The sequence below is a fragment of the Ambystoma mexicanum genome, chromosome 1q (assembly GCF_040938575.1).
Source record: "Ambystoma mexicanum isolate Mex_15411 chromosome 1q, UKY_AmexF1_1, whole genome shotgun sequence".
Taxonomy (NCBI): domain Eukaryota; kingdom Metazoa; phylum Chordata; class Amphibia; order Caudata; family Ambystomatidae; genus Ambystoma; species Ambystoma mexicanum.
The window spans coordinates 104,929,054-104,948,983 of NC_090922.1; the positions used below are offsets into that span (position 1 = coordinate 104,929,054).

At 46.4% G+C, this 19,930-nt stretch overlaps 1 protein-coding gene across 4 annotated transcripts in view; it reads left to right on the top strand.

The window, feature by feature from the left end:
• The window catches only part of RNF166 (ring finger protein 166), a 784,597-nt gene that overhangs the window by 359,354 nt on the left and 405,313 nt on the right, over positions 1-19,930 (top strand). The gene's annotated exons all lie outside the window — the stretch shown is intronic.

Here is a 19,930-nt window from a genome sequence, read left to right on the forward strand (position 1 = left end):
CTTAGGGCTCATTCAACCAGGGTTATCGCAGCCTCCTCGGCCCTCCAAAGAGGGGTTCCGGTTCGAGACATATGTGCGGCTGCCACATGGTCGTCTGCACATACCTTCACAAGATTTTACAACCTGTATTCCTCCTCTAGTCAAGAGACTAGGTTTGGCAAAGCCGTATTACATTCGGTTAATTCCTGAAAGGAAACATGGCGTTTTACTCCCACCTCCAATTGCACACCACTGCTATGGGAGCCTATCAAAGATAAGGAATACGTCAGAGGACACAATCCCTTCGAAGAACAAGTTACTTCTTACCTTGTAACGTTCTTTCGATGGGATGTTCCTCCGACGTATTCCTTATTGCCCCTCCCATCCATCCCTGCAGTAATACTTCCCTTGTGGTTGCAGCTAACGCTCCTTCAAGGTCAATAACCAATTCATGTAAAACAACTGTTAACGTCAAAACGGAACTGAGCAACGGACGCTGCGCGAGTCTATTTATACGTGTGGTGACGTCGGCGCCGATACGGAGGCCGTCGAGGGACATCGGCTCGAGGGACGTCGACACGCAGCGCCCTCTACTGAAAAACATTTTTTGCCGAGGCCAGCAAACTGGGAGATGATCTATCAAAGATAAGGAATACGTCGGAGGAACTTCCCATCGAAAGAACGTTGCAAGGTAAGAAGTAACTTGTTCTTCTCTCATTGTGGCATGTGACGAATTTGCCTCACTTCTTTCCCCAATATATCCTCCCCCCCAGGTGGCCAGGGAAAGGCAGTCTCTTTTGGATCCTGACCCTGGGGGTGGATATGCAAGGGAAGATCACCTGGCTGGAGGAGACTTGGGGAGTGGGGAGGAGGCACCCTTGGGTGAGACACTGTATCCCCAATTCCATTTCACAAGAGTCCATCATTTCCCAGGCCTCTATAGGCTTTTGTCAATCCCTTCCATGGTTTTTCCGAAAATCTTTCCCTAACAAACACCACTGTGGTACTGGGACAAGGAAGAGGGATGCCAAGTAACAAGATCGTTATGTAATGAATGAAAATTGCCTACACCGGAAGCCAAGAGGACGGTATGAATGGCCCGCTCAGGGGAGGCTAGGAGGATCATGTGTGGAACACTTGCCGGAGAAGCTGGAGCTGAAGCCAGAGAGACGCATGCCCTGAAGCGCCTATGAGCTGCAGTCTTGTTGCAGCGGAAGCTGGTCGTGGCGGGAGCATTCAAAAGGCCAATGGTAGCTGAGCTGGTCTGCATACCTCCTGGAGTCGGAGAGACTCTCTCTCGGTGCAGCAGAGACTTTGGAGAAGCCCGCTGAGCTCGGAGAAGTGACAGGCACAGTGAGTCTGTTTACGCAGAGGAGAGCACCTGGAGACAGCGTACCTGGTGAGTCAGAGAAGCCCGAGTGACTCTGAGACACTGAGGTGTAGACAGCATGGTTGCTGCAGGTCAGGTCGCTCGCGAGAGACTGTTTGAGCAATATGAATGCTGGTCAAGTTAGAACTTGGTAAAATTGCTGAATACCTTTGTTAATAATGATGACATAAAGCTGCTAAGAAAACTGGGTGAAAGGTTTTGTGAATAGTGAACAGCAACAGAGATGAAATAAAGCCTAACCTGGAGACGAGTGAAAACCCAGGGTGAATTTCATGAAATTGTGTTTAAGCAAGCTTTATAAGTACCAAGAGGAGGTTGTAAGCTTTGCCAAGACTAAGAGAATGAACACAAGGAAAATAAGCATTTTTTGAATACCAATGTGAGTGAAAACGAGTTCTGTTGAAACTGATCTGAATTAAAACAGTTTTATGAATTCCTACGTTATGCAGGAACTGAATGAATTGAGAGAGCATGCACTGGCAAGAGCCATAGAAAGATATGAAAGTGAATAGTGGCAAAACAAGCAAATGGTAAAGCATCATGAAGATGTGAAATGGGAAGAAACAAGTACCACTGTAGAGCTAAAACAGTGGCAACGTGCATACAAGGGAAAAGAGGCAAGACAGGTGTTTCAGTTGCGTGAACTTTAATGGGTGGACCATGTGGTCCGACAACTGCGCCTAGACCGAGGACACCTACTTATGTGAAAGCCACTTAAAATACCTGCTAACAAGCGTTTGAATATAAAGAAAATTTTCTGAACTGAAGTTAAGGAACTGTACTTTGTGAAATAGGTGAAAGGTAACCAACCCAGAGGAGCTGGAAAGTATCACAACCTATTCTTTCGAAAAGCTGAAAGACTTGCAAGCGTGGATAAGGGAATCCCTTTTGCATTGTGAACTATCTTGAAGTTAGGGGAAGGGAACCCCTTTGCATTTTGAATGATCTTGAACTTTTTAGGAAGGGAAAAACCTTTCCAAACTGTGAGCTGGAAGAAGCTCAGAACTTTTATTTGAACACTTCTTGTTTTGACGCCGACATCCCTGCACATTGTATATAAATAGCTGTGAGGGCAAACTTAGGTTTTCGACACAGATAGATTTTTACATTGGACTTCCTGGCAGAGAATATCCTTAGTTTATTTAGGTAGGGAAATCCCACCTTAGCATAGAGCAAGTTAGGCATTTTTCCAACGTGCTTTTCGTTGAATAAAAGTCTAGAGCCCAAAACTTGAATTCACTTGTCTGTGTCTACTTCATGATGCCTTCACAGGCAAAGCATTCTTTGAGGAAATTACATGGCCACTGCCATTCTATTAACAGATTTAAAATAAATTACTGAGTCTGGGATCCAAATAAATTATTTTTTGTAGTCCCTCACAGCCAGGAGGTAAGAGTAGTACCGGCAGCACTCAGCTGCAGCAGTCCTCGTTTATAAAGCATCTTTGTGTGCATGCATCATCATTTTGTGACGAAGTACCAACTTCACACAAAAAAGCATTAAGTATTAATCAGAGTGGCCCCTCGTGGCGTAACAAAGGAGGCACCATCCACTACTACCAACAGAATTAATTCCACTATGTAGCCTCTCACCCATCCAGACATGTAAAATGGCACATGGGACAGTCTCTGGCACAGAAAGCGAGCCTGCCTGGGATCAGCTGTGGGATCTACAATAAATTACAGCCAAGAATTACTGACTTCCATTACTGCAATCCACCTCAACTCTCACTCCGTTACTGACATTTTCTAGCTACCTGAAAGCCTCCTCCTGAAGCTGCAAGGCTGTACATTGAATTTGTTGAACAGATCTGTACTGAAGTTCCCTTCAGTCTGCTTCCTTAACTCTTCAGCTCTCACTGTCCAAAATACTCCCAAAAAGCTATTTACACAGTATAATTTCCTGCTCTCTCTGTACAAGAGTCCTTCCAATAAGTACTTTCCTCACAGTATCTTTCTTTTCGCTGTTTCTTTATTAACTATGGAAAGGGTTCACAACTCTTGCTGCATTATCAGTCCTGCTTTTCTACCTATTGGCACTCCAGGTTGCTTTTCTGATAATTCCGTGCATAAATTACTTCACTGCGCCTCCCACACTTCAATGCTGCTTTCTTTCATTCGCCGTGCTTCCAAAGATGACTGCACTCTCCATGCTCCCTCTTTCAGAACGCCTTCATCAAATCGCGCACCATGCACACTGAATTCGGTATGCGCACACCGCGCTTGTTAGGCCGTGGCCTAACTCCCTGTCCTCGCAATTCAAGCATTGGACGCGCTTGTTACTGGGATATGTAAGGGAGGCGTGGTATCACAAATATGACACTGATAGAAAAGGTCCAATTTTTAAAACCTTTATTAAAGTTTAAATGGGGTTGGAGAAACTACTACTTTGCCCTATAGCTAGGTTGGGAGTAGTCTCGACCATCAAATAATAAATAAAACAGTCCTAGTTGTGTTGGTCAAATCAAAATGGCCTATACTAAAAAAAAAAGAATGCCTGCCCTATACCTTGTACAAAAATGTGAAAAAGGAGAACATGTATGCAAAGGAAAGTAAGTGTTCAAATATAAAGAATAAATGTGGCTGAGTCAGCGCTCCTTCCCACGTTGGACAGCACGGAGTAAGGCGGTCCCTGTAGGCAAGATGGCACACTGTGGCTCAGGCTCTTAACACAATAGGCAGTTCAAAACTTGTATCGAGGCCAATCTGACCTTCCATGTTAAAGTCCCTTTTTTGGTTCTAAAACAGTTCGACAAAATCTTCACACTGGTCCCCCTCTGTCGGGCTCAGACATTTCACAGCAAAATAAAACACTTGCAGGGGTTCCCGTCCCTAAGCTTAATTCACCTCCTTTAGGTGTTCCCTTCCCCTAACTTATTACAACTTCAGTCTCCCTCAGTCGGGCTCGGACAGTTTCCTGATGTCGAAGACTTTCGAATGTGCATGGCTCTTTTTCTACAGACCTCTGCAAACCTATGTTATTTGCCCCAGTGCTTCCTGGTCTGGGTAGTTCACTGTAGTATGCACTGTACATCTCCTGCAAGAAAGCGACATCCACTTGGTGCCTTTGCATATACAGTAGAACCTTTAGAGGGGCAATTCAGACATCGTGCATTCCAAGTCCTAAATGTAACTCCCTTGTTAGCCATGCGGATTAAGCAGGAGTATTTCAGGAGTGTGCATTGGGAGCCCAACGAACCCAGTGAACTTGGGCCACCCCTGAAGAGTGCCAACATTCCTTCATCATGACAAAACCCCCTACCCCGCCTGCCCCGTAGGTGCTACACTTTTCACCCAGGACCCCTCATCATGACCCCCCCCACCCTCAATACCACAGTTGTCACAGTCCTCTTCCACAGCAGAGTATAGACCTCCCCCCTTCCTTCCGCACACCACAGGGGCTCCCGGGAAGACATATCCCTCTGTTTGGTTAAGGCTGGTGGTCTTAACGCCACCAAGAACCATAGAACACTAACAAAGAAACCAAATTGAAGACTCACCTTTCCCCCACCAGCAAACCCAACCTGCCAGTTTAACACCCACATTCCAAGAACAGTGTCGCAGCATGGGAGCCTCTCGAGACTTAACCACCCCCACCCGCTGCACACGTCAAAATGCCTCAACAGAAAGCTAGCCCGTTCCATAACAAGCATCAACAAATACAGGTGCTCCAGTGCGCCTAAGGACAGTCAGCCAAGATCCCTAGACTGCTGTTTGCTCTGACCACTGCTGTTCTTCACTGGCCCACCCCCATTGTCCACAGTCTCAAGAAACGTATTCGCCTCCTCCGGTGATTGGAAAGAAAAGGCATTTTCTGTTATATTCAACTTGCAGGTGTGCAGGGAACAAAATGGCATATTTAAACCCTTTTCCTTTGAGCCTCTTTTTCACATCGATAAAGTTCTTCCTAGACACGCCTGCACACTTTGGAGAAATTCGTGAAGAGACTAATCTGATCTCCATTATACATGAGGGAGCCCAGCTCCCGAGAAATCTACAATGCAAAGTCTCTGTCACAGTAATTAAGGAGCCTGGCGATGATAGGGCTGGGCTGCGCGCCGGGCACATGGGGCCGTCCCCCTGGTATACGATGAGCCCTTTCGACCACACACGCTGGGGAGAAGCCAGACTCGCCCAGCACCTCCCACAGCATTGCTTCCACCAGCAGTTCCATGGGCCCTTTATCCCCTGCCTCAAGGATCTTTCAGTCTGCTTCCTTAACTCTTCAGCTCTTGCTGCATTACAAGTCATGCGTTTCTACCTATTGGCACTCCAGGTTGCTTTCCTGATCATTCTCTGCATACTGCACATACATTACTGACATTGCGCCTACCGCGCTTCAATGCTGCTTTCGTTCACCCTGCTTCCAAAGATGACTGCGCTCCCCGCGCCCACTCTTTCAGAAGTCCTTAATCAAATTGTGCACTAATTTCAGTATGCGCAAACTGAGCTTGTTAGACCGTGGCTTAACTCCTTGTCCTCGCGCTCCAAGGAACGGATGTGCTCTCTACTAGGATACCAACTGCAGTTGGAAACCAAGGATGCCTTGACGTGCAACCGTAGAAAGTCACGCCCATTAGGGTACTTTGCTTTTAAGGCCTCACACTTCATGTTTCACGCCGGAGGCTCGTACGAGTTGCGCATGCTCTGAAAAAATAATTGAGCCTGTGACACTGCGACTCATGATTTCAACGCTCTCCTGCAGGTGTCTTTAAAACTGATCTTCGTTAAAAAAACAGTTAATTTCAGATATACTTGTACCGTTTCTCAGATAAACAAATGTAGACGTTCACTGCTGCATTAAATAAAACTAAGGGTCACTTAGCGCTGGAGTTCTGGTTCAACTCAGGATCTCCTTCAGCCCAACCTTCAAGTTCTTGTGGGTTCTTCAGTTGCTTTTTCCTAGGAGCTTCAAATGCTGTGACCTCTCTTGGGCAAATCTCAGATGACAGGCAGTTTAGAATCTCAAGAGATTCCAAATGACCTCCAGTCTTTCACAGCTTTCAACCAATCACTTGCTGAATGGGAGTTCTCCATCTTACCCTGGGACTCTACTGGGTTTCTGCAAGCTAAAGTCAAGGGAAAGAAAACTAATGTCACACACAAGTACACTAAACTGGACTTTGCCTCACTTTCTCCTGACATTGCATCTCAAGGTTCTATCATTTCTTGGTGGGGCCCTGACATTTAACATTAGATTCTGGACAGCTCTGTTCAAGTTCATGCCTTCCCCGTTGGTTAGGGAATTATCAGACCAGGGCAGACTTTCAGGTTGACTGTTGGATCTGGGTTCAGTTCAGGATTGACCTCAATATCTGGCTCATGGTCTGGTGCAGGAGGGTCCACAGAAGCAGGGAAAATATCAGATTGGATCACTTTAGTGTCTCGGGAGAATAGCTCGGGGGTAACTTGCTCGCCTTGGAAGCAAGATGACACGAAGCACGACGGGTTCGATCCCCAGGTCCGCGCTTGGAAACCTCTGGGTATTAAGCGTGTTATAAATAACCCATCATATCATATCAGTAGAGGCTGTATGTGTAAGCAAAACTCTTGCATCCAGGGCAGGCACTGGACAATCTCTTGAATCAGCAGCATCATTGCTCAGAAGATCATACGTGGTTTGTGACAAAATGACAGTTTGAACTCTACTGCCAACAGGAGGAGTGACCTTCACTATCTGTACAACAGACTAAGTTAATTTGGCTGGTAAGAGAATGATCTGTGTTAAGCTTTAGCTGGTAGTATATAAGTGAAAGGTAGTTGGATATTAGCAACAGTCAGACCGTCAATTTATCTCTAAAATATTTAAATTTTATTTAGAATTAGATAGTTAAAAAACACAATGGTGACACATTATTGAAAAATACAGTGCATATATGTTACAAACTATTATAAAAAACACAATAGTCTTTGTGACAAAATCTCCCTAGTGATAAGAGGTTGAGCAATCAATGAGCTCAATTAATTACAGAACAACATCAGCATCAATTGTAGACTTTTTGTTGTTGACAAACTTGGTTTTTGTTCACAGAGAGTTTACGTTAAATCATCACTAGAACTTTGAACTCAACATGTTTCTGTTCTCAGCGTTAGTAGGGAACATTCATCAGGAGGTCAATCACTTTGACTATGAATGCGAGAAAATACTATTTCTTCTTTAATTGAAGGCTTTTTCACGTTTTGATTGGTGAAACTGTTGGTAAAACAGAGAACAATAGAATAAGCTGTAATTGCTAGATTTTCTAGTGACAATATGAAATTGTCTTGGCTTTAAACAGGCAAGAGAATTACCTGTTTTAGCACATGGGTACAATCCTCAGTTGGGGAGTCCTTATTTAGCAGGATGCCGTCCAATTGCAGAATCATTATTCTATTTAGTGTTTGATCTGCAAAATGCATATTGATTGAATAGGAGGACTGAATGTTCTAATATATGAACTCGCATGAACTCTCTCTGAGTTCTCTAATCGGCTTGCCTCCGCTTTATCCAATTTTCTATCATTAGAAAGTAGGGCTGGGTAAGGTTAAGGTAGCCCGCTTTTGTCTTGAGGGTATACGAGTGGGCGGATCCCTCGAATGGTCTTACGTCACCCAGTTAAAAGAATGTATAACAGGAATTAATTAACCTGCATTCACAACATTGAGGGGCAAAATAGCGTTCATCTCTCTTAAAGAGAGGGAGTGAAAGAAAGTGAGTCTGTTATTTTGGTTTACCTTGGGAAGATATTAATTGCAGTCTCAATCTACGATGCTTTTTGAGCGTCGAGTGTTAAATATCTTCAGTCGGTAGTCTCGAGTATTAGATTGACGTTGTTCTATGTAGCCCGGTATTGGGAATCTAGAGAAAGCACAATAGGGATAAATGGATAGTCCTATGTTCAGACGTTTAGCAATAGTTTTGTAGAAGGATTAACATCAGTTTTCTGTTATGGACCGCATGGTGCTGTTTATCAAGAAAACCGATGTCTGTACAGTGTTTGTTCTTACTTTAGCTGGTATGCATAAACCAAGTTCAGGTCTCCCCTCTGCTCTGTATAGCTCTGTATCTGTTTCTTTACCATTCCAGGCCTTGTAGTGTTGATATTTAAAGATGGAATGTCAGGTGTGGGTCATTGTGTCATATGGCCTGGTGAATTATTGCCCTTTGCAAGATTCGTACAATGCAAGTAGACCTACTCGTCATAGAGAACTTGAGTTTGTCTTTTAAGGCGCAAGATGCTCCTGTAATATTTTCCAGACCTAAAAGGACAGACTCTGGTATAGCAGAAGTGCTGGGTGTTAAAATGTGACGGCTGACTTTTGTGTTATCATGGGTAGTCTACATTGGGGGAGCGTTAAGGAATCCTGTGGTCTGTATTAGTCTTTACTAACTAGCTACACTAACCGCAGGACTCTGAATGTCTTGTCCATTTGGATAATTGTTGTTAGCATTGTTGGGAGGTGTGCAGTTAGCCAAGCTGATCTAGAGCAAATAACGTCGGCAACCAGGATCCCATTTATGCCTTCCTTTGGCATGCCTTCCGAGGTGTGAGAAGTGCCTTTAAAAGGGGTACCAAGTACATTCAAATGGGGAGTAGTGTGCTCCGAGAAAGTAACAGTGGCATGCAGGATCTGACAGTAAAGTATGCTATTGTTGTGAGGGTCTGAATTGATGTGCGTGTTACTGGCAGCACTAAAGGTGTTGTAGTGGGTATCTATATGATGTGCTAGTAATGATTGTAAAAAGTGATTCCCATGTTGCAGTTCACCTATAGGTACTAGCTGAGGGTAATAATCAAATATGTCATTGTAATCTAACATTGTTGGATCACTGTGTAAAATAAGCAGCACGCAAAAAGGCGTTCTCTTGAATATATGTCTCTAGAAGACTAGCAGTTTTCTTGGCAATGAGGATTGAACATGCATGCAATTTTAGGCATAGGTTTCTTTTTCCGGTGTAAAGATACCTTAGGCTTACATGTGCCTACCCTTTTTGGGAAAGCGGAATTATGTTGCTCTTACATTCTTTCAGGGATTTGAGGGCAGATACGTGACCACGAAGCTGAGGGGAGAAAAGTGCAGATGAGACAGGAGTGTAAGGAGTCATGCAGATATGGAAGGATAGGCAATAACTACAGACAGGCAACAAAGGCAGTGAATAGAAAGGGGGAGGGAGTACAAGTAAGACAAACAAGTTAGGTTTCAACTTAGGGTGTATTCAGAATGAGGGAAGAGCTTCCCACAGGGTCGGGGGAAACTCTAGTCTTCTAAGCTGGTTACTAGTGCAGGGCCCCAATCTGAATGCTCTTGGAAAGGAACAGCAGGAGTTGGGTGTCTGAGTGTGGACCCTGAAGCACGAACAAGGAAACAATACTCACAAGTATGAAGACTGCACGGTTCCAGCAGAAACAGAACAGAACAGGGACTCCCTCCTGAAACAGACATTAGCACACTGTGGCACGAGGTACAATATTGAAATGCGAGAAAGCAAAGGGGCAGATATTAAATGCTGGGAATCCCAGCAGCCATACTCTGTACAAAGGAATTGCACAAGCACAAGTGAGGACAAGACATGTAACAGAAATATCCAGGGAAAGAAATGGAAGTCGGAGAGTAAGGTTCAAGATGGACAAAGGAAGGAAAAAGGATAAGCAAGAAGGCAAGAATCTAAGCACATGGGTACAGGAAACTTGAACTGCAGACTGGAATCTAGGGACCGGAGTCAAGGAGCAGCGGATTGAACTATAGACGGCGAACAAGAAAACTCAGGACTGAAAATCTGGACAAGGATAACGAGGACTGAACTGCAGACTGGTAACAAGCACAGCAAGGAATTGTAATTGTGGACTGAAATAACAATGGCTGGACTGCAGACTGGTAACAAGGAAACTCAGGACTGGAATATAGGAAGCTAAATCCAGGTAACAGACTATGGGCCTGATTCACAGAAGCATTCTATAATGGTGCAGTCCTGTGGGAAAATGTTCTGTGAATCAGGCCCGATTGGCTCAGAACAAGGATCTGCACGCAGGGATCAAGAGAATTGGTGGTAGAGAGCAAGGGGCTGCAGACTAGTTTCAGAGAGCTGCAAGCAGAGGAATAGGGCAGGAAGCATAGGGATGCAGGGGAGTGCAGGAAGAGTAGCAGGGCTGTGGGGCAGTGAGCACAGGACACTGAAACTGGAACATGTTCTGGAAACCGCAGAAATCCAAAGATCAAAGAACAAGGGGCTAGCAGCTAACTCGATGCAAGAGACCTGTGCTCCTGCAGGCAGCTGCCTAAATACTAACTGGCCCATGCCAGTTGGACAGCGCCAACTGCCATTGGTATGGCCTTAAAGCGCTGTGGGGATGAACAATCTTTGGAAGACTCTAGTCACAGATGTTAGAGGTGGAGAAAGGATCTCTACAATGCATAGGTGCATTTTTTTGCCAGTACGAAGATAGGTAGGGAGTGGCTGGGTCCCTAACAGCTGCCCATTATCAGGGGAGGGAATGGGAGCTGTGACAAGTTGTCAAAGGAGTACAAGCGTCAAGGGGACAGAATATGGGAAGCAGCTGGACCACATTTTTTGTGGGGCTCCGCTGTGTTCTATTGGAGGTGGTGATGTGGGTTTGGGTGGCTGTAGTCCAGCAGTGTTTATTGCAGATGTTTGGAGGTAGGTGGCTGTGCCCCAGGCGGGATACAGCTATGTTCCGTTGCGACTGAGTACTTGATGTTTGATTAAAGAAAGGCTAATACCTGGTTAAATATGGTCTTGCAGAGCTTATCATAAGGCTTGACTGAGATGCATTCATAGGGGGTCCAAGTCCCCCCCCCCCTTGTTGACTCCTCAGTTGCCCCTGCATTCCTGTCAGGGGAGGGTAAAAGTTCCCCCAGGAGATGGGCTAAGTCTGTAAGGTTTTATTTATGTATTGTACTTTTGTATGGCACCTATACACAAGTGTTTCTAGGCTCCACAAGACAAGATTGTGGGTGGTGGGGAGGAACATGGGAACAACAAGTAAAACAACAAAACAGTTATATTGGCCATGTGACAAACCTACTGTGCGAGAGCATGAACAAGGTGGTAAGTGCAAGGGGTTTGTGGGGGGAGAAGTGCAGCAGAGGGGAGTCCCAAGGGTGGGGACGAGCAAGTGCCAGGCAGGCCTAGGCGGCAAGTGCAAGGGGAGGAGGGATGCCGAAGGGAAGACACCGGTCCTGAGAGCCTTCCTAAAGGCGAGGTGATCTACTATGCAGCGAATGGTAAATGGAGTAGAGTTCCAGATGGTGCATGCTTGGACTGAGGCGCTCCCTATTCTGGTTCATTTTGTCACTGGAATGACGTGAAGAAGTTGTGAGAAACCTGAAGGTGTCTCACCGCTAGTCCCCGGAGTATATGTCATACAGGTGGCCAGGACACAGCCATCGGGTTTGCATCCAGTTCCTGGAGGTGGACCAGTTCGGGAGGATCACCTGGATAAGGGGGCTTCGGGGAGTGGAGCACCGGATGGTGAGATGCAGTATCCCCTTCCCTGTAACACCTTTTCCCCATCCTACCAGGTTGGATACTTAAGAACCTAACCCCCCCACAACCCTTTCCCGACACAAACACTTTCTCACAGACAGCTCACTGTGAGAGAACATGGACTAACACCCGAGCCGTTTACCTGACCTGTCCCAACACAATGGTCAGCCAGAGTTAGGCAATTACTGATCATTACACACACCTGATTTCATCACACTTCCCCACACGGATAAAAGGCGGGGCACAAAAGCACACCCTGAGCAAGGCAAAGCACCCGAGGAAGCAGCAGTTCAAAGATGGCAGTTTAATACAAGGAGAAAGATGGCAAGGCTAGAGAGGGTTGCAAGGAGGAGGGAAGTGCCTTTGACCTTTTCAGAGGAAAACTGTTACTTTCACAAGCCTTCAAGAATAAGAAACATAAGACCTGGAATTAAAGCGGAAGAAACCTGCATTGTGTGTCCAAGGTACCCGGGCCTATTCCCCGTCTATAACCAAGGCAGGGAGGAGCGTTTGTCGCCGTGGTACTGTCCTTGGCTCCTACAACAAAGCAGCCCAGTAAAGCCAGCACAGCCAGTGAGTCAGGGAGACTGATAGCAGATCAGCCTGCATTAGAACCAAGGTTGCAAGCGGCAACATTGTATGAAGAAATCTGAAAAGAACAGTGTGCGAAGCATATGTGATGAGTGACGTGAATATAATTGAACATTGAAGGAGTGACTGAATGTTTGAAACCAAGATAGATACAGTATACAGAGTGGTCCGGCGCCATGTGGGTGCTCATTCAAATGTCTGTTAGGCATCCAACTGAGAGTTGGCAAATGTAAAAAGGAATTGTGAAATATAAGTGGTCCTGCAATGGGTCAAGCTAAACCCTGTGCACATTTGAAATTCTTTGATAGTTAATGCATACTGGAATTGGTTTGAGCCCGGCTGAGGGAGACTAATTGTGTAAGAGGAAGGATCTGAGCCCGGCTGAGGGGGATCCGTGGTGAACCATGAGTCACCAGAGAAAGGATATTCTCTGAACATTGGAGAAGGGCATCTGAGCTTGGAAGAGGGGGGTCCAAAGTAACAATAATTGTAGGAAAGGGATCTGAGCCCGGCTGAGGGGGATCCAAGGTGAAGAGGGATTCCCCTTAATTAAGTACTTGTAAGAGGAACAGAGCTTTGTGTTTGTTTTGGTACATCAGGCGTGCTGAATCAAGAGACTTTGATAAATAAGAGACTTGGGCACAGAAAGCCCTGATGCTGGTTATGGAACTGTATCCTTGTGCCAGAGAGTGTGCTATGCTCGAGTGAACAGCCTTGTCCCGTGCTGAAAACGTGGTGAAGGGATGCCAATGGCCTGAACATCCTGACATATCATTTTTGTGAACACTTCTTTCTTTTTCATAAACACTAACCCACACTATTTGTATTTATAAGTAAGGATTGGGAATTGTTTTTTTTTAGTATAGGCCCTTTTATTTTGACAAGACTCCACTGGGACTGCATTATTATTTGATGGTCGTTGCTTGCTCCCATCTGTAGATTTAGGATTAGATAGGCATTTATCACACCCTTGTTGAAGTTCAATAAACACATTTGAACTGTGGTCACTTGTGTCTGTATTACTATTGATACCATGCCTTCCTTACAAAGTGCTGCGCCTGATCTGAGGTTTCTGTTAGGCATATAGTTTGTATTTTATGCTGCAGATATTCTGGTCCTGTGTTTTGGAGAGCGCAGTGTGTGATGCACATTGCTTTGAAGGTGGACCATCGCCCGATCGGAATCCAGTGAAGGACACAGAGGGCTGTGTGATGAGTTCTTTAAGACCTAGAACTAGGTGGAGCCTTGCAGCAGTGTTTTGTACCTGTTGGAGTTTTCTCATCTGTGATGTGGGTTCCCCCATAATGAACGGAGGATGTCAATGTTCGCGGAGACTGTGTGGGAAGGTCAGGCAGGGAAAAATGTGGTAGAGAATGCGAAGGTGATGGTAGCAGCTTTTTGTCACAGAGGTGATGTAATAGTCAGGTCCACGTCCATGATGCATCCGAGGTTTTTTACTGTTGGAGGTGGTGAGCGGAGGGCCCAGACAGAGCGGCGATGGGGTGGGTTAGGGGGAAGATGGCGGTCTTCCCATAGATCATGATCTCAGTTTTTTCTGAGTTGAGTAGGAGGTGGTTGGCAGTCATCCAGTGTTCGATTTCTGAGAGACATGTTGCGAGAACAGGGGAGGTGGAGGAGGTGCCCTTTAGGATTTTGAAGACTATTTGGGTATGGTCTGCCTAATTATAGCCAGCTAGTCCGTGGGATCGAAAGAGTGCGGGGAGGGGTTCAGGTAGAGGTTAAAGAGCAGAGGGTGAGAGGCATCCTGCAGCACTCTGTAGGCGACTGGGTGGGAAGTCGAGGAGAAAGGAGGCAAGTGTACTATTTGCGATCTGTTGGAGAAGAAGGATATCCCCTTCAGAGCTGCGTCCCTGATGCTGAGAGTGTGGAGTCTGTCCGTGAGGCTGGAGTGCTCCATGGTGTCTAAGGCTGCTGAGCGGTAGTGTAAGATTAAGGCGGCGCAGCCTTCAGTGTCTGAGTGTATTTTAAGATCATCCCACAATTCAGTTCATCGTAAGGGTCTGAACCCGCATTGGGCAGGGTAGAGGATCTGGTTGGAATCTGTGAAATGAAATAGTTGTTAGTAGGCTGCTCGGTCAATTAATTTGGGATTGCACGAAAAGAATTAATCTAAAATAACTAATGCACGTTCAGTGTACATTTGACATGGTGGATTAGATCGAAGCCCATAATACCTAACAGGGGAGCTGGAGTTGCGGGGGTGTCCCCCGCTCCCCGTGTTCGGTATTATGGGCTGTGGGGGTTGCAGGCATGTCCGCCGCATATATTAAAGGCAGTGCAGGGGACAAATGGGTTAAATCCCAAAGGATCGAATTACAAACGATCTTTTGGGATAAGTTATTTAAACATGCATCCAATTAGTTTAGCTACAAATCTGTTGTTAGAGATGGGTTTGTAATTGGTTGGAACAAGAGGGTTGAGTGGGAGCTTTTTGACCAGGGGCTTGATGTAGGAGGTTTTGAATTCTGCTGGGAAGGTGCTGGAAATGACTTGTGTTGATGGATCTTATGATGTCGCCGGCACAGGTGGATGTCAGGATTTCTTTTAGTAGAGTGAGGGGCCAGGGGCCTCCAGGGGATCCTGAGGGCTGGCTCTTGGTGGCTTGAGAAATTCAGGGTGTGAGAATGGAGAGAAGGATGAGATGAGAGGGTGGATGGGCAGTGGTTCAGAACTAAACTAAACTGATATCGAGGCTGTGGGTGTGAGCGATGCTATTTTAGTGACAATGGAATTCTTTCTTTCTAGGGCTATGTTGAGGAATTATTCTGAGAGGGTGTCGTAGCGGGTTTAGGTTTGGAAGAGAGCAGGGGCGGTGCATACTGGGGCATTGAATTTGGCGCTAAAATGTGGAGTAACCTTACAGGGTTTGGAGTTTTGTTGATTCTATTCCAGCAATGAGATATTTTGGCCTATCGCATTTCTGCCCGTTAGGCTTTGAGCTGGGATGTTAAGGCTAATCTGTTTGACGGTAATGGGTCTGAACGCCATCTGTGTTCTTGGGTGTGGTTTTGGATTTTCAGAATTTTGAGGGCTGATTTGAGCCATCTGGGGGAGAGGCCATATCTACTAGAGAAGGATCTCAAAGGGGCGAGGGGCCCCGAGTGCTTAAGAGAGCTAGTGATGGTGGGCTAAGTGTTGGGACATTGCCACAGCGGAAAAGATCATAGCACTCCTCATGGGCAACCCGAACCCCTTCTGGAACACATGGGCCCCATTCATGGACTATGCAGAACGCTTTCCCGCACTCACACAAAGGCCCCCAATCACCCTCTGGCTGGACTCACCGCTGAGGAACAATCACCAGGCAGAGACTGCACCACTCCCAGAAGAGACAACACCACTCCCCTAGCTCCTGATTAATCGAGAGCTAGACTATGCAAAGAATGAATTGTGCTATACTATGTCTTGCTAATACCGATGTCTTTTATTTTGTGTTAAAAATTAATAAAATATCAATGTTGAAAAAACAAAAAGAGAGCTAGTGATCGAAGCGGGGGATGGAAATCTGACCCACATAGATGGGTGTGGAGGGCAGGGAGGCGAGTAGGGATTCTGCCAGGTCAGAAGTTACTTTTACTTTCTTCCAAGTCGGTAGTGGGTAAGTGTTCCCGGGGGCTGCCAGAGAGGAGGGAAGTTCTATAGTGGAAAGAGTGAAGAGGATGTCAGAGTGGTCAGTCCAGAGGAGTGGGTGCAGTAGCAGTGTGGTTATGAGGTCTGGTGTGCTGAACATTGTGTCTAGTGTGTGACCTGTAGAGTGGGTAGGGCCTGATACTAATTGTTAGATGTAGGGTTTCCATATTGTCCGGTAGGGATTGTGTCAAGGGTTATGTTGGATGTTGAACAAGATATTGAAGCGCTCTAGTATTGTGAGGTGGCAGTGGGTGACCAAGATGGCTGCTAAGGTGTCACTAAGGGATTCTGCAAATCATTTATTGTATCCGGGGTACTATATATGAGCAGGAAGCTGTGTGCGCGTGAGGTGGTGAGCTGAAATTTTACCAGGAGGGATTTGCAATCTGAATTGCAGGCTCGATCATCCAAGTGTGAGATGGTGAGAAGAGATTTGTAGAGGATGGCAATGCCACCATATTTCGGTGATGAAGAGGATATCGGGCCTTCGGATGAGATAAGGTTGTAAATGTTGTGACGATATTTAGCAACAGATCTGGCATTGACCAAGATGCACTTTAGTTCACTTAATGTTTTTTTGTTAGAAGTAGAGGGGCGTAGATTCTGAGGGAGAGATTTGTGAGAGGGGGGGATTGGAGATTCCTGATGGATGTGGTTGGGCTGATATAGCTGTGGGAGGCTGATGTGGTGATAGCTGCAATGAAGGGGGTGGAGGCCAGTTGGTGGCAGTCAGGGAGATGAATTGTGCCTGTGGTGTGGTGGAATAGGAAGGAGAGGTTTGGTGCTGGGTCTGAGATGCATTTGAGGTTGAGGTGTATCTCACAAGGAGCTGAGGATTTACAGTGAAGAGAGGAGAGGGTCGTTTAGGAGGGCATGCAGAGCAGCAGCTAAGCGGGAAGCCCAATTCTGGAACTATTTGGGAGGCGAAGTGCAAGTGTGGCAAGCCAGCTTCAAAATTCAATTGCGAATCCCACCCCTGGACCCTAAGTTAGAGAATGCAAGTTCAAAATAGTACCAAACCTGAGATTCTCACCTGATTCCTTTCTCACTGACTGGCCCTCCCAGGTCCAACTGGGGTCTTTCTCTCTTCTATCCCTCTCTCTACATGTGGTGTTCCCTAGGGGTCTAACCTTTCTCCCAGGCTATTCAACCAGTACCTGGCACCTCTGGCCCCACTGCATCACTACATTCTGTTCTAATGTTAAGTGTTATGCGGATGACACCCAGCTCTCCTTCAGGCTCCCTTCAGCCACTTCTGCTCCTTTTCTCATACCAGACTGTCTAGCCGCAATTCAGGAATGGTGTGCTGCCAATGATCTCTGCCTTAATGCCAGTAAGACCGATAACCTCCTCATCAGGACACTTGCTCCCTCCTTTCCTCTCTGTCTCTCTCTGACTGCCCACCTTAGGCCCTCTTCCTACTCCTTCCTGTGAGGCTAAGAACCTGGGTGTCATCTTCGACTTCACCCTCTCCTTCTCTCCTCACATCTCTGATGTTTCCAAGAAGTCACATTTTCAGCTGCACCTCCTCAGGGGTATTCTGCCTTTTCTCACTTTCCCCCAGAAGCTCACTGTCTCTAGAGCTCTGGTCGTCTCCAGACTGGACTACTGCGACAGCCTCTTTCTAAATCTGCCTGTCTCTACTCTTCGTCCTTTGCAACTCATCCAGAACAGGACTGCAAGACTTGTCCTTGGCCTCAAACCCAGGGATTGTATCTCTCCAGCTCTGAAATCTCCTCACTGGCTCCCTGTGGCTGCAAGGATCAAATTCAAGAACCTTTGCATTGTCCACAAGGCCTTTTGAGGCCTGGAACAGCACTACCTTCAACTTTCTCTTCCTAAACATCTTCCTTCTCGAGCTCTCCGGTCAGATGCTTTTCCAAGTAGAGAATGTGGGGCAGATCTCTTTCCTTGGCTGGGTCGTCCTTCTGCAACAGCCTCCCTGCCTCTCTCAAACTTGAGCAGAACCGCCTCCGGTTCTGGAAGCAACTCTAGAAATTCCTTTTTGCCTCCGCTTTCTCTCTTCCTCTCCCCTGCTAATGTACCTGATAGCTCCAAATTGGTCACCTGGCCACCCCTGAACTTGGCCCAGGCTCCTGCATGTCCAGTTGCCCTTGCACTGCCTCCGGGCTCCCACAGCACTTAAGGGTCTGTATCTGTAACCCTACAGTCCCTTCTGTTTGCACTTAAGAACCACCCTCTGGCAGCACTTATTGAGTCACCTGCACTTCTCCTCAACCCCCACACCCCTTGGCACTTCAGCCCTCCCCTTGTCCCCGCACTTGCACGATCTGATTGACAAAAGGCCTAGTAGGATCGGTTTGTCCTCCTTCTGTTTCACCCTCCTTGTCTTGTTGCACCTCGAAACACTAGGCCAGCTGCCCCATGAGACTGCCAATCACGGGGCAGGGAGGCGGTCAGAGGGGATGCCCAAGTGGGAGCGGAGGGAGGGTGCAGAAATGAACGCAGAAGATTTTGGGAGGCTTTGGGGGGCATGATGGAGGGACGGTGTCCCAATAACCACCCCGGTATCATCTTCATTGGAAAGGCTTCCTGCGAGGGAGGGATGCAGCTTAAATACAGACTCGCCCAGTGCTGAAACAGGCTAGTTAGCAGCACCTGAAGCAGTACAACTGAAGATAATCTGCATTCACCCTCTATGGTCCTGGCAAAGTGAAATCAGCACTGATCTCTAAGACTTATAGGGATTTTAGTTGTAAGACTACTGCATAGGAATAGCCTAGTCATGCAAACTGCCACAAGGTGCATTATTGGATATGTAGTGTTTGAAATTAAATAAGTACCAAAGTCTTGCAAATGGAAAGTAAAGACACGCATATGAATAAGCATTGTCCGTGGAGGATTACAGTGGTGAATGAGTCACAAATAGTCCACAGTGGTTGGCAATTGGTGTTCCAGTGGCGCAGGCGTTACAGTAGGCAGTTTAGCCACAACTCATCCGTGCACTCTTGCAGAGCAGTAGTCCTTTCATTACAGGGCCTGCTTACCTGTGTTCTTCTTTAATCCACCTCTCTTGTTCCTTTCACTTCTGGCAGGTGGTTTCTACTCCAAGGAAGGCCAATTATTTTTGGTCATCGTTGATCCCAGGCTCAAGTCCATGCGTGACCGGATCCCTTTAATCACCCTGCAAAATAAGAACTGTCCTCACTAGGTTGTTTTACCTGCCTGGGACCGTCTTCCTGGACGTACTATTGTGAGTACCTACCTCTCGGCCCTGCATTGGTGGGTTATTCTTGTTACTTATCCTTAGAGGTCATCTGGATCCATGATTTCTCATCAGGTGTCCTTCAGCCACGTTTTTCCATGTTTTTCTATTCAACCTGAATGCTTCCGAACTGCGGCTGGTGAGGCTGAGGCTGGTGGGTCTCAAATCTGGACCTGGATCTCTTCAATGATATCTTCTCTGATGTCCACTGGGTTGATTGCTGCCATCTCTGTACCTGTGGGGTAAATAGGTATTACCTGGCTTTTCACCACAGCTGCAAATCTGCCTATTGACTTTCTCCTGTATTTTCTATGGAACTTTAAAACTCTTCCTAACGTGACTTTTAGATGCAGTTACCTAGCCATTTACATTTGTCCTGGGTCCTGGTGTTCTAGGTCCAAGAACAGGCATTTTAGCTGGAGATCCATGTTTTGCTTGTAATTTTAAATTATTCCTGCATTACCATCCTACTTATAGAAATACCTCATTGCATTGTTTTGCTTGTGTCTGCTATTGTATCACTGTCTTCTAGGATTGTAGCAAATCCTTTTGACTATCACTGTGTCTCTAACCTATTCCTACCTTTTTAGAGACAGTCTGCATATGGT